Source organism: Schistocerca gregaria, chromosome 7 (assembly GCF_023897955.1).
Source record: "Schistocerca gregaria isolate iqSchGreg1 chromosome 7, iqSchGreg1.2, whole genome shotgun sequence".
Classification (NCBI taxonomy): domain Eukaryota; kingdom Metazoa; phylum Arthropoda; class Insecta; order Orthoptera; family Acrididae; genus Schistocerca; species Schistocerca gregaria.
The window spans coordinates 489,195,647-489,207,285 of NC_064926.1; the positions used below are offsets into that span (position 1 = coordinate 489,195,647).

The following is an 11,639-nucleotide window of genomic DNA, read 5'->3' on the forward strand; positions in this document are numbered from 1 at the left end:
TAATATGAAGCCATCCCAAAACTGTACAAGGTTAAAGTAAAGCGCAATTTCCATTTACTTTGTTGTTATTCATCTGGTGAATCTAATAAAACATGTCACAGCCGTGCATCTGGAGTAGTTTTCCAGAACATCCAGACAAGCAAAGAAGTAATTTTGTAAATTTTTTAACAAGTTGTGCAGTAAACATACAGTTTCAAAATACATTCACAATAAATGTTCAAAAATGTCTCCTGCGAGTTCAGTGCATTTAGATGCAGATGTATGAACAGATTTTGTTGATCGTTTCAGTTTCATAGGGTTGTTCTTAATGTCGTCTACTAAATTCATAATGCGAGCAAGTAATGTCTCACGTGTAATGACTTTGTCCTCATAAACTATGTCTTTCATCCATCCCCATTCACAAAAATCCATTGTTGTTAAAACAGGTGATCTTGGTGGCCGCAGACGTGTAGCACCACGACCAGTCCATTACTGGGGAAAATGTTTATTTAAATATGTAGTAACGGCGTTGGTGAAGTGTGAAGGCCTGCAGTCATACTGAAAATACATCTGCAATCGCGTAGCATCTGGAACATCTTCGAGCAAGCGGGGTTTTTCTTCTTGAAGGAATTGTAAGTACATCTAGCCAGCTAGACGTCTTGGGAAAATGAATGGTCTAGTAAAATGTGTGTTGATTACACCACACCACACATTTATGCTAAATCGCTGCTGGAAATTGCATTGCACTGTTGCATGTTGGTTTGTTTCAGACCATATGTGCTCGTTACGTAAATTGTTTATACCATCTCGAATAAACTGTGCTTCATTAGTAAATAAAATGTATTTGTAGAACTACCGATCAGTATTTGTCCAGTTGCGCAACTCCTAGCGAAGGGCGGGGTCTCTTGGACGCAAATGGTGTACTTTTTGTTTATGGTAAGGATACAGATTATTGTACTTCAGTGTATGCCATACCTTAGATTATGAAATGCCTAATCGTTGAAATATACGTCGTTTACTGGTAACCAGGTACGTTGAACAGCATCCATAGTATCCTCATCATTGTCTTTCAAGTATCTGCGCTAGCAGAATAGAAATGCGGAAAAACAAGTCCGAAAACAATTTACTGGACTCACCAAAACGAAACAATAATTCAATATCCAACAAAAAAACTGACTCCATCCCAACTGCTGATCGACACAAACACAAAATAACAGATAATTATAATAAAGACCCGAATCTTCACAGGGAGCGAGCACAAACAGTTCCAAAACGTTAAGATGTACGTCGACTGTACCAAGAGACAGGACAGGTAGAAGAGTCGTCTGGCTATCCTTCCGAGCGGTGCGTGGAACTGCCTTTTGCCGCTAGCGCACCGCCTTATAAAGCCCATTTGCGGATGCATCTGCCAGAACTATTTGCTATCCCGTGCCTGGCTCAACAAAGTAGTTCCTAGGCTAGCTGAGACCTCTGAATGGGTAGCGATCCCTGGCGGCCATTTGTGGAGACATGGTGGTGTTTTGTGATGTGACCGCCAGTAAGTCTTTGTTTTGACAACACAGACGACATAGGTTTTCCTGGTGAATATACACCCTGTGATTCAGGCTTCCTGTGATGGCTCGACGTAAAGTGGGATGCCGATGCAGTAGGCGCTACGATGTCCCACGTGTACGGTCACAGCAGTCTTCACGTATCGAGCACTTGTACTGATTATGAACGCTAGGTAGAGAACCAGTCTTCTCTAATATTCGAAGTACTCCACTAATTGTTCGTCCATTCGAAATCCTCCGAGTTGAATAACGTACGCGATATTCTTTAACTGCAGTCATAGCAGTACCATCACATTTGCCATAAATAAACACCGTATCGGCATATTATTCTATCTTAAATTTGAAAGGCATCCTTATTTCATAAATAATCTACAAACTACAACAGTTACTGTATGGTTTCACTGAACAAGACAGAATACTAACTTGTTTCAAGGTTAGGAAACGAATGAAACAACTCATTAACGAGAGCCTACAATGACGTAAACGTTTCTACATCCTTAATGGAAAATTAACAAATGTACTTATATAATAATCTTTGCTTCTCAGAGTGTTCTGGAAAACTACTGCAGATGCACGCCTGGAACATGTTTTATCAGATTCACCAGACCAACGTCAAAAAAATAAATGGAAATCGTGCTTTAATTTAACCTCGTTCAGTTTTGAGATGGCTTCATATTAGCGAAATTGCTAAATTTCAGACAGTACCTTTTATTGGCCGTAAACCTGTAACTAAACATTTGCGGACCTATGTTAATATGAACTCTTTAGTTTTACTTGTCGAAGAACATATTAAAATATTTACATGTCTTCGTGAATCAAGCTTTGCATAAATGTATGAATGTTTGTACATCTGTAAGTGTGTTGAACATCTCCTAAACTACTGGATCGATTTCAGCGAAGTGTGGTACACGTCAGGCACTGTCTGGAAAGAAGCACTACGGCGATAAGGACCACCTGCCTCTCAAATGTACAGGGGTGGAAAAAAAAGCGTCACGCACATTGTGTAAATAGCAAAAAAGCACTCCGTCCTCAAGCCACAAGTGGGCCATCGGGACCATCCGACCGCCGTATCATCCTCAGTTGAAGATGCGGATAGGAGGGGCGTGTGGTCAGCACACCGCTCTCCTGGTCGTTATGATGGTGTTCTTTGACCGGAGCCGCTACTATTCCGTCGAATAGCTTCTCAATGGACATCACGAGGCTGAGTGCACCCCGAAAAATGGCAACAGCGCATGGCGGCTGGATGGCCACCCATCCAAGTGCAGACCACGCCCGACAGCGCTTAACTTCGGTGATCTCACGGGAACCGGTGTATCCACTGCGGCAAGGCCGTTGCCACATTGTGGAAATACCCAGACAATATTCATCCAGTATTTGAGAACGGGAGCACTTAGTGACTTGAAACAAGATTTACGTATTATTTCGAACGTTCAGTAAACTTTTTCTTGCTGACACTCTCCACATAATAAGACACACGATCAATACAACAGACCACCGAGCGAGGTGGCGCAGTGGTTAGCGCACTGGACTCGCATTCGGGAGGACGACAGTTCAATCCCGCGTCCGGCCATCCTGATTTAGGTTCTCCGTGATCTCTCTAAATCGCTCCAGGCAAATGGCTGGATGGTTCCTTTGACAGGGAACGGCCGACTTCCTTCCCCGTCCATCCCTAATCCGATGAGACCGATGACCTCGCTGTTTGGTCTCTTCCTGTAAGCAATCCAATCCAAATGCAACAGACCCATTTAAAACACCAGGGATACACGAAATTGAATGTGACGCTACAAATGATTCAATACCTTCTCTTTCTGACAGTACGGGTAATGTAACTGATAATGAAGGCAGAAATTCTAAACCTAGCTTTCAAAAAGTCGTTTAAGGTAGAGGACTGCACCACCGTTCCCCCTTTCATTTATCGAACAAACGCGAGGATAGCTGACATAGTGTTTAGTGCATCTGGTATTGTAAAACAGTTAAGATCCTAAGACGCCAGTAAGGCATCTGGCCCAGACAGTACCCCTGTAAGATTATATGTTGACTATGCTACAAATATAGCACCATTCTTATCCATCATCTGTCAGAGATCATTGGAACAGCGGAAAGTTCCACGGAACTGAAAGAAGGCCCAGGTCACAGAAATCTATAAAAAGGCGCGAAAATCGGATGCACATAATTACCGGCCAATTTCGCTGATATCGATTTGTTGTAGAATTATTGAACTTATTTTATATTCGGACATAATGACCTTTCTAGGCTCTGAGAAGCTCACCTGCAGAAATCAGCACTGTTTTTAGGAAACAGCAATCATGCGAGACACAGCTGGCCCTCTTCATGCATGATATACAACAGAGTGTAGATACCGGCTCCCAGGTTGAAGTCATACTTCTCGACTTTCAAAAGGCGTTCGACTCAGTTCTGCATTGTCCCTCGTTCCAAAAAGTCAGCGCTTACTGCCTATCCGATGACATAAGCGACTGGAAAGAATTTTTTCTAACAGACAGAGAGCAGTATGTCATCCTGAATGGAGTGACTTCAACAGAAACAAGCTCAACTTCAGGTGTGTCCCAGGGCAGCATAATAGGTCCACTGCTTTTTACGATTTACATAAACGATCTGGTTGATGGTATTGACAGCGGCATTAGACTGTTTACCGATGATGCTGTAGTCTACAGGAAAGTAGTATCACAGGAAAGTAGTATCATCAGCAGAAAATAAACGCGTGGTGTAATGACTGACAGTTATATCTCAATAATAGTAACTGTAGCCTACTGCGTATAACAAGGCGAAAATATCCATTAAAATGCCCAGTCATTGGAAGCCGTAACATCCGTCAAGTATATGGATGTGATATTCGAAATGATCTCAAATGGAATGATCAGATTACACAAGTAACGGGGAAGGCGAACTCTAGATTGAGGTTTATCGGTAGAATCCTGTAGCGATGCAGTCCTTCATCAAAGGAAATTGCTTACAATACGTTAGTTCGTCCAGTCTTAGACTACTGTTAGTCTGTATGGGGCCCTTACCAGTTAGGTCTGATTCGAGAGATTCAGGAGGTCCAAAGAAGAGCGGCAAGATTCGTGCCTGGTACATTTAGCTATCGCGAGATCGTTACAGATCTCATAGATAGTTTGAAGTGGGAGACACTTGCAGATAGACGACACGCTAAACGGAAGGGGGTGCTCACTAAATTACGGAATCCGATCTTCGCCGAGGATGTAGAGCATATATTATTACCACCAACTTTCAAATCGCACAATGATCATTATTCAAAGATAAGGATGTAAGTAGGCTATTTAGGTTCTTATATTGGTAACGCCACCGCCACGTAGCGCTCTGTATGAAAATCACTGGCTGTGCTGTGTGCAGTCTGTGGCTGGTTTGCATTGTTGTTGGCTATTGTAGTGTTGGGCAGTAGGCTGTTAACAGCTGGTAGTGTTGTGCAGTTGGAGGTGAGCCGCCAGCAGTAGTGGATGTGGGGAGAGAGATGGCGGAATTTTGAGAGCGGATGATCTGGACGTGTGTTCATCAGAGACAGTACATTTGTAAGACTGGATGTCATGAACTGCTACATATATTATGAGTTTTGAACACTATTAAGGTATATACATTGTTTGTTCTCTATCAAAATATTTCATTTGCTAACTATGCCTATCAGTAGTTAGTGCCTTCAATAGTTTGAATCTTTTATTTAGCTGGCAGTAGTGGCGCTCGCTATATTGCAGTAGTTCGAGTAACGAAGATTTTTGTGAGGTAAGTGATTTGTGAAAGGTATAGGTTATTGTTAGTGAGGGCCATTCTTTTGTAGGGATTATTAAAAGTCAGATTGCGTTGCGCTAAAAATATTGTGTGTCAGTTTAGTGTTGATCAGAATAAGTAAAGAGAGTAATGTCTGAGAACGTTCAGTTTTGCTCAGCTGTTTGAAAAGCAAATAACGTTAAGAGGTTTATCAGCACAGGAATTCATTAATTTTTCTAAGGGGACGTTTCATATGTCGACCCATAGCCGAGCATACGTCAGTTGAATCTTCTGATTTTTTCTTGTAGTTTGTGTAATCAGTGTAGCTATTGTGTATTGCTAGCACATAATTATAGAGAGAATTTCCTCTGTAGTTTAATTTTTCATTGTTGTATAGTAAAACGGTTGTGGCATGGATGTAGATTTTCACCAAGTATTTCGCACCTGCGCTTGCAATTAAGTAGATATTATTTTCAGTGCTATGTTAATGTGTTTTCTTATTTTGCTCTTCAAATTGTGCTTTTCTGTGTTATCGTGTGAAATATTGTGACAATAATGGCATGTGAAAAACGTAACACTAGGCTACAAAGTAAACTGAGAAATAATAGTGACCACAAGCGTAGCTTATTAGCACCACTGTGTAGTGAATTAACAGACATTCAAAGTAGTAATTTGGTAATTGTGGATAGGGAAATGGAGCGGTCGGCAAATAATAGCGTAGACAGTGAAACAAATGGTGAACAGGGAAGCATTATCGATCGATCGGTCGGCAATAGCTCGCCTCAGGATTCCGACATGACAGGACGCAATCTTGCAAATACTATAGATTCAGGTTTTGCGTCCTCCCAGTTTTCTCAAATAAGTCAAGACACATTTTCTGATTTTCAAAATTCGAATACTGCCGGTTCAAATGCACTGCCGAACAGCACTGAGGAACATGTTTCAGACACCAGTGCATTATTACAATTAATGCAACAAATGGGACAAAAGCTCAAAAGTAAGACACAATGGAACAAAATCTTCAAAAGTTAGACACCATGGAACAAAATCTTCAAAGGTTAGACACAAAGGAACAAAATCTTCAAAAGTTAGACACAATGGAACAAAATCTTCAAAAGTTAGACACAATGGAACAAAATCTTCAAAGGTTAGACACAATGGAACAAAATCTTCAAAAGTTAGACACAATGGAACAGCACCAGAGACAAACACAGCAACAGTTAGACGCAATGGAACAAAATCTTCACACCACGCTTCAACAAACACGTGAAGATTTAACTACTGAGTTACATAAATCGAATCGAAATATCAAAAAGTCTGCAATGACGTAAAAACACAAATTTGTGAGCATTTCCAACCTATTTTTTCGCGGTATAGAAATACATTACAGAATCAAGGAGCAGCCATAAAAGAACTGCAAACTTTTTTTCATGAGACCTTGCAAGCTAAAATTGACTCAGTTGCATCTACCGATTCGGTTTCGCAACTTGCAAAAACTCAGGAAAACTTAAAGGGCACAGTAGATATGATTTCAACACAAATGGACACTCTGAAACTTGGTTCAGAAAAACACACTGAGGGAATAAGTACAATATCGGAGAAAATAGCGAACTTTCGGATGAGTTCACTAACTTATCTACAAAGGTAGATGATAATGTAAATGACACAAGACCTGTAGCAATTACTGACACAGAAGAGTATGAACAAATTAAGAAATTCAAACAAAATCAGAATCTAAGTAATACGCAACACAAAAGAGAAATCCGGGAAGTACAAGATCAGTTGGGACAAGTAATACAAAAATTACATATTTCAGAGGACACTCGCGCTCCAACACGGGAAGAGGGACTTAGAAATATGGAAAAGCCGCATAATAATAACACAGGGCATTTCGGAAATTATGAAAGAAATTGGTAAGGTGCACCGAATTTTGAGATGGAACCGCCGACACGACGTAACAGTGACCGATATGCGACTGGCCGACACGATGATTTAGACTATAAGCTGTTCATTACTACACGTAAATTCAAAACATTTAAGAATTCTGGAAAAGACATTCACCCACAAGCGTGGCTCCATCAATTCTCTTATTGTTTTCCTCCCAACTGGTCACTGGAGCACAGATTAGAATTTATGTGTGGCTACTTAGAGAATGAACCAGCTGAAATAATGCGATCGGTCATTCACGATTGTCACAGTGAAGGAGAATTTTATCATGCCTTCCTCTCAGCATATTGGTCTCAAGCTACACAAGACCGAGTAAAACATAGCATTATAATGATGAAACATTTCGAACAATCTGAATTTTACAGTCTTGTGAAATATTTTGAAGACATCTTGCACAAGAATCAGTACCTGTCAAACCCTTACAGCCCCTCAAGACTCATCCGCATTTGCTTAATCAAATTGCCTGAACATTTACGACATATTGTTTTAGCAGGACGTTGCAAAGACGACACTGAAGCTTTTCAGGGACTATTACAAGAATTGGAAATTGACACTGACAATCGCGGAACGCGAAAACAGAAGCACAACAATTACAGGGCACATCCGTCACAATTCCACGATGACAGAAATAATAAATGGACACGACAAGGCCATTCTTACAACGTAAATCGTGACCAAAACAGACGCAACCCGTATGACAACCGTTGGCAGAGTAGTAATAATTACAGGGAAAGATCACCTCTCCGCAGTAATGACTATCATAGAGGCAATCAGAGAAACAGACAATATGGGAACCAAAATAATTATCATCAAGGGAGACAGAATAACTTCAGACGCAACGGTCCAGCGCGCAGTTACGATTCAGGGAGAAATTCTCCACCACGTGACTGACAAGAAAGAAACTATGGAATCTACCGACATGACGACAGACGATAAAATCGTAACGACAGACCTGAATTTCATCAGAACTGGCGGGATTCAAACAGGGCAGGACCCTCTCGGCAAGGTGAATTTGTAGAAGTTAGGTTTCCTCATCCCAATAACGAGGCACGCCAAAAAAGGGACAGACATTGACTCGCACCGCAGGCAGCCACGTGCCCCGGCTGGCTCAGAGAAAGATAACATAGACGCTAACCTTGAGAAAAATTCGAGCATTCTTTACCGATGTACCATATACCACATGATAATTCCGTCGAAGCTGGAGCTCTGCATAGTAGGAAGAGTAAAGGATTGCACCACATTTCACATGTCAAACCCTTTATTGAAAGATAATCTGCTTTTTAACGTAGTCTTTGCCATAAAATTTTTCACTTCACACTACTAGTACAATTTGTCACACTGAGAAACTGTTAACATGCAACAATGTTTTGAAGATAACTATCCAGTCTAGAACCTAGGGAACTTATTTAAACAGTAATTACCAATGCATTTTGATAGAGAACAGAGTACACAGTGTTACTGTGTGTGTACATTCTTGCTTGTTAGCTGCGCAATTACGTAACGACTATAAGGTTTACATACTTAGAACATATACTGCTAATGAGATTTTAATGTAACATTTTGGTTTACGTGAAAATACATTCTGGATTTAAAGTATTTTCTGAGAGATACCAGATGACACAGTGGTTCGTTTATTTGACAGCTACACGATTATAACACGACGCTACTAATGAGTGACACAATTTATATTATTGCTTTTTCGCTCTATCTGCTTTATATCTGCACAGTTTTTCTGAATTCTTCTGGAAAGTATAACTTGTTTTAGTAGTAACTTTGTGGTATAGCTACAATAAGACAGCCTTTTTTTTGTAGCACGACAATACGTTACAGTGTAGTACTTTCTTGATCATGGCACTGTACGTAATAACTACGATATCTATACGTATAGCATTTAGCTTTTGTTTATTACGAGGTAAGTACATTGACTTCCATAGAACTTTGCTTACGGACGACGATAATTACGACACTTGGGACATTTTTTTATCCTTAAGTAATGACAGAGATTATGTTACAAGACGAAGCACAATTTAGCGCTACGGGACAAGCATTTGAGTGATTAATCTTGTACTTAAAACATTTATTTTTAAAGATTTTTGAATTACAAAGAAAGATTTCTGTGATACATTTCATTCCATTGCTGAAATCTGTAACACCTGAGGGTATAATTACATTAATCCTAAGGGGGTACATGCCAACTTTGTGTAACAAGTGTCTGGCAAGCACAAGGAGCCCTAGTTAATATGGTATTTGCTTATACAACTTTACACATCGGTACCATATTTCTCTAACACATAAATTACACAGCTACCCGATCATTTAACTGAGAGACAATTTTTTTACTACATCAGCGACACATGTTTGCACAATTACACAGTTGGATAACTTCACACTTATGAAACTGTATTTTGTCTGTACTGTGTGAACTGTTCATATCGTTTCGGAACCATTGTGATACTATGAGAGCTTTGAATGATGTATTAAGTATAGTATCATGAGTTTTAAAGTACATTTGAGGTAGATGACACTACTGAAATGAGCAGAGAATATTCTTTTGGTTTTGAAATTATTGCAGAAAGCTACGACGTTTTTGAGATTTGGCTGAGTTATTATGATATTATTATGATGACAATGTGTATTATGCTGTTGAGGTATGTCTATGATCAATAAGCTGATGCTCTATGAGGAATTTTATAATGCTGTGTATTTATTATGATAAAATATTGAAGAAGTGTCGACGAATATGTATATGTGTAATAAGGTAAGGAATAATGAGTAGTGGTTAGGGACTCTGGTTTGTGAAAAAGGATGTTGGAAACCAAGAATCGTACTTTAAGAGATATGAAATAAGTGTATATGCGTAATGTATCACAATGCTGGCAAAAACTTTTTGGACGCTGTTATATTTATAGGATTTTGTTTCTACACATTCGTAACGCAAATTCTCGACTTGTGAAAATTTTTTAAAATGAGACTGTCACTGCTGTCGTAAATATTGACCTTCACGTAATGCGTCGTGGACGCCCAGCTGTGCCACCTGCCTGGAGAAAAAGCCATTAGGTGGAACAAAAAAAGAGAGACCATTAACCTCGCTATTGACATTCCTTTGTAGAAAGCATTGGAAATACGACACGCTCATTACTTGGAAACATATTATTGTATTGTGGAGCGCGTAATTTGTGCTACTTACTGAAATGCTTATAAACTGATGGGAAATATTCTTACATTTGCACACCTGATTATGACAAGTGTCTTTCTACGAGAGTTGAGAGAATTTCTACTAACTAAAGTCGCATGACTATTGAATGATATTTTTATGCTTTGCTTTTCATAGTTGCTTATTTCATTTGATATCTGGTTTCCAGCTGTGTTGCAGTATTGATTTTACAAAATAAAATTAAATGCATTTGCTAATGTGAACACTTTCTGTCAACAGATCTATTAAATAATAATTTTATGATCCACATTCTTCGAAAAAGGAGCACTTGGAAAGGAAAGAATAATAAGAAGGAATTAATAACAGTTACTACGAACATAATTTTCTTTTCAACTACTTGGTAATTATTTTGGTAGGTTAACTTCTTGTTGTGCGCCAGTTTAATGACATAGATATTAAGATGTGAATACACATTTCCCTTATCTACATTGTTGTCTTTAGTGTACTATTTTTCTGCTTCAGCTATGTCATATTTAGGTATAAGATATTGCATTTGCTGCTGCTGTTTGCCAGGCATAGTGCTACTAAATTTCACTTTGTATTACTCTGTTAAGCCAGTTTTATTACTGATTTATTTTTCTTGTTACTGCACATTGGCTCATATTAGTTGTAATGTTGCATTTGCTTTGCTCATTTAGATTTACTGCTGCTAGCTTTGCCAAGTTGCATTTTTTCATTGCTGTTTGTATTAATTGTTTTGTGCTGCTGCATTGCCTCGTCCCTTAGTTTATGCATTTGAGCTCAATAGATTTAAGTTAGCTTAAGAGGGAGTAGGCTATATAAGAGAATGAGTTATGAAGAATTGAAACAAATGCATGGAGAAGTTATACGAAAAAAGTTTGTAAAAGAAAAGGTACTGTACCATGAAGAATAATTATTTTAAAAGAGGATGCATAGAATACAGAAAGCAGAGGCTTAGACAGGACTTTTTGGGAATAATGATGAACGAAGGGAGATCTTCATGCAAAATACTGCAGTAAAACAAACCCTGTCCTTTCCTTTTGTGTTATCTTGCTATGTGTTTGTGTACCATTGTGTATTTGTGTTCTTCCTGACCATATGTGTTTATTTAATAATATTTATGTTGTAGAATTTTTCTAGTACTAAGCTACATTCACTATGATGAGGAATACTGTTATCCTCAAATATAATTTGCATTAATAATATATTATTTATAGACAATATTAATTCTGTTCTGTTTCAATGATCAT

At 39.0% G+C, this 11,639-nt stretch overlaps 1 pseudogene; it reads right to left on the reverse strand.

The window, feature by feature from the left end:
- Positions 1 to 2,749: 2,749 nt before the first annotated feature.
- On the reverse strand, positions 2,750 to 2,866 carry LOC126282619 (5S ribosomal RNA; annotated as a pseudogene).
- Between the last annotated feature and the right edge of the window lie 8,773 nt (positions 2,867 to 11,639).